Source organism: Pteronotus mesoamericanus, unplaced genomic scaffold (genome assembly GCF_021234165.1).
Source record: "Pteronotus mesoamericanus isolate MK-2021 breed Mesoamerican mustached bat unplaced genomic scaffold, CSHL_Meso_final scaffold_232, whole genome shotgun sequence".
NCBI lineage: Eukaryota > Metazoa > Chordata > Mammalia > Chiroptera > Mormoopidae > Pteronotus > Pteronotus mesoamericanus.
Genome location: NW_026555311.1, coordinates 17022375 through 17026765, shown reverse-complemented (window position 1 = coordinate 17026765; position 4391 = coordinate 17022375).

Sequence of the window (4391 nt, the reverse complement as noted above, 5' to 3'; positions counted from 1 at the left end):
TCCCATATGTGTCCCGACCAGGGATGGAGCCCACAACCTTCTGGGGTGCAGAATGACAATGCAGCCAACTGAGCCACCCAGCCAGGGCTACACTGACATTTTAACTGCTTACAGACTTTAGACTGTACTGTCCAATGCAGTAACCACTAACTTCATGAGGTAATTTAACTTTACTTTAAATTAGTTAAAATTAGATAAAATTTAAAATTCAATTTCTCAGTCACATTTCAAATGTCAATACATGAGACTTGTGGCAAGTTTATCAGATAGCACAGATATAGAACACACCCATTAAGTACAAAGCTTGACTGGATAGCAATGCTTACAGCATACCTTTTATTTGCTTTCAGTAAAGGCTTAACCAATATCTTTGAAAAGAAACTCAAAGTAGATTAAAATACACAGACAATTTGAATTTTTATAAAGTTAACACTTTTTTTCTGGCATCAGTCACACACTATATTTTCAACACCGTCATCTAAAAATATTTTGCACTTAACACATATATTTAAGTTACTCTTGGTGAACATTTGTAAAATGACTAAAATGTGCTTCTCTGATTTGATCATGCAAATGTCCTTTTTCACATGAAATGTAGATTGAAGCAGCTAAAATTTCTGGTGAAGTAGGAAACCTTTTGCTGTGATTGTAATTATAAATAGTTTTATTACCAGTCATCACACATGTGACTATTTAAATAAGGTGGAATGGATTTTCTAGCTGGAAAGTGCCAACTGTTAAAAAATACATCAGACTTTCAAAAGTCTGAAAATGATTAAAAGCAGAGTCATCCTAAATTTAGAAATTGAATTAAAATGCGTTTGAGCATAGAGCCTTATAACATGGTGCTATTTCTAAGTTCATTTCTATGGAAGGACAAGCTAGTGAGGTAAAATGTGTGAGCAATGCCCCCGTACCAGGATATGAAGCAAATCTTTTCTAATGTTCTTGAAGATTTTTGTATTTTTTCCTTTCCATAGACTTTTTGTTCTGTGGAGTGTGTATGCACATATGCATGCCCCTGTGTCTTAAGATAAGGCAAACCCATATTTTAGGCATTAAAGGCATGGAAGTTTTGAAACAGTATGAAAAGTGGTTCAGCATAGCTGAAGGCTACCTGAAATCTTAGGAGGATTTGAATAAAAATATTTTCAACTCAGTTTGACAGAATTCTGAAGACGGAAATTGCATCAGAACTTTTGAACTCGAGGCTTTTTTTCCCTCTGACTGCCCCCTTTGGGGCTGCAATAGGCTTAAAGAAAATGAATTCACCGCATCCAAAGGAGCTTCATTTTTGTATGTAACATATTTTCCTCAGCCTTAATTATTGCTGCTTGTGCTTCTTATGGTCTCTTATCTTTGATAATTCCTTAGACTGAAGTTTCTTAATTTTCCTTTTTAAAGCCTGCTGAAAGAGATCTAGAAGGCCTGCTCTCTGTGCTTTCTGATTCATAGTGCTCCATCTTCTCTATTGTTACTATCATTTTCAAGGTAAAAAACAAAATGTCTTTAGGTCAACATTCATGGTTTGCTCTAATCTTTGTCTGAGATCATGATTTTCTTTCATTCACACTCTGCTTCAATGAGACTAGTCTATTATTGTCTCTCCCAAGTCCTGACCTCTTCACACCAGTATTTCGTTAGAGAGACTCTGTCGGAAATATTCCAAACTCTCAAAATATCACATCATCCTTATAAATCCCATAAAACTATCTTGACCTTTTATCATCTAATTAACATTCCTTTCTAAGTTTTCAGAGGAATATGTTTAGGAAGAAAATGTTTAAGAAGATTCTAGGTCAGACTGCTTAAACTCTTAACCAAGCTAGCTTAGCTGTTATAACAAGTACAATACTTCAACCTCTTTAGGGCCTCAGATTTATCATCTACATAATTTCAAACTTTATCTCAAAGGATAATTGAGAAGATTTAGAAATACATTATGCAAAGCTCAAAGACCAGCCCACTGTGAACTGTACACAATAAATATTAACTATTATAATTACTTAGTATTATCATAGACTCCTTTGTGACAACTAATATTTTCCAACCACCTGGATTGGAAACTATTTGAAAACAACCTTTTTTTTTTTTTTTTTTTTTTGGTATTAGTTGGTTTATTTTTTTCCTCCTAACATGTAGTACAGCATTAGGTACATTGAGCTACTCATAGATGAATCTTACTCAATGAGTATGTTTCAAAATATATTACTTATTTCAAAACTTTTTTAATTATAGAGCTTTGAAACAATGAGGTAGATAAGGAAAATTTTGAAAAATTATTTCTTGCACATGTAGTGACAAATCAGAGCCTGACAAGTAATTTAAAATAAAAATAAAAATGGCCCAACATTAAGTTCAATAGTTATCTTTATAGCAACAAAAACTAGTTATGTTTGTGGATGCTGTGATTAGAGAAAATATGCAGCAGAAGCAGTGGTATAACTTTATTAAATTATTAAATTTTATTAAAGAAGACAGAATTTTAACTTTTTGTAGACAATATGATTTTCTACTTGGAATTCTCAGAGAAGAAAGCAAGTTAATATAAGAGTTTATGAAGTGGATAAGTATGATATGAATATTCCCAACCCAAAAGTTTCCCCATGTAACAACAATAACCAATTAGAAAATATAGTGGAAAAAAACTAAAAAATAAAGTGCATTTATTAAGCATTAGAAGTTACTTCAGTTTATTGAAACTGTGCTGTGATGTTTTTATTATGAAAAAATAAAAATTTACCTCCAAATATTATGAGTATATTTTTAATTAATATAAAATAATGGTGAAATAACAAAATGGAAGACAGAGCCAATATTGATCATTCATGGGAATAATAGATGATTTTGTAACTTCTGCATTACCCCAATGCTCGAAATAAAGTATAGTTCTCCAACAAGCTCAGAATGATTCTATTTATACTGGGGATAGTCAATTTTTTTAAACTAAAATTCAAAATGTTCTGTGATATCTTTCAGCACACATAATTAAACTCACACATTTTTGAATGCCATTACTTTCTTACATGCATTCACCTCCTACATCAGTAATATTAGTAATGGATTTTTTCCTTCAAATAAACAAATCTTTTGGGCTGTTATTTATCTCAATGTCCAAATCTACCTTCCATACTCTTTCTGTGATGCTGAAGCTGAGTCTGTACAAAACCTTCCTGAACTTACTTCTCAGTTGACTTCTAGTTGGGAATATGGGGGGGAAAGGGCTGTAGATTGCAGAAGTGCATATGGGGGAAAGTACTCTTTTTAATACTTCAGCTTATGTTAGTGGCAATGGACAGCTATGACCCACATCTTCAGTATCGTTGGCACTCTCAGCCATGGCCACCCAGACATACAGGCACCTGCTATCTTTGCCCACCTTGGTAACTCACATACCAGTTATGTAACAAGGTGGATTAGGCCAGATCGCTGTGGGGCAGAGTGAGGAACCCGAATACATCGCGAGAAGCTGCCCCTCCCTCAGGAGAAGGGATGGGATGGGGGGAAACTCCAAGACGGCTGATTGGAGCAACAGCCGGTGAACAAGCCCGCTTCCCAGAGAGGCGATGGGAAGTGTCAAGGGAGTCTGGATCGAAACCGGAGCTGGGATGTGTTTTCATATCCCAGGCAAAAGTGAACAACTAAAGCAACACTGGACTCAGCTGCGCAGAAAATACATGGGCTGAGAAGGTTACAAAATATAATGTAATAAGTCGACATCCCACCTCAGGCCAAGATGCCTGTGTGCCTGTGCACAGCCAGTAAGCTGCTGTCCCCTTATGCAAAATGGCTGCCATAAGAGAGGCAAAGACACTGGGAGTTGACAAACATGGTAGACATTGGCACACATTGTTTGAAACACTGGACACTCTTTCTGTGCTGAGTCTTTAAAATGGAACATGCTGGGAAACACGTGGTCTTTTCCCCTCCCCTCACTAGTCCAATCAGCCGCAGCGACCGGAGCTCCTGGGACTGACCAGTAGGCCTTGGAGGCTGCAGGGCCTGGGAACGTTCCTAGAGCCCCTTCCATGCAGGAAGTGATGGCACCACTGGCTGTGCCGCAAGGCCCTACCTCACCTGGTGCGCGTAGACTCCTGAGAGATGCTGTGTTGCAGCCTCTCTAGGCTGGACAGTTCCGCTTGGGGCTCAGGTAGACGGAAGAAGATGCGCGGAGCCTTGGGGATGCTTGACATAATTTTATTCAGGAGAGTCACACAGGCACAAGCCTGATCCAGGGAAATCACACAGGCCACAAACCCCTGTCCAAGTCAGTGCCTGACCTCATCCAAAGCTCTTATCCTTTAAATACTAGCCTCAAACAAAGCAGGCTACAGGCCAGAAGGTGAGGTAACTATCCTGAGCTGCACGTGTAAGCCTACTCAAGGCTACAG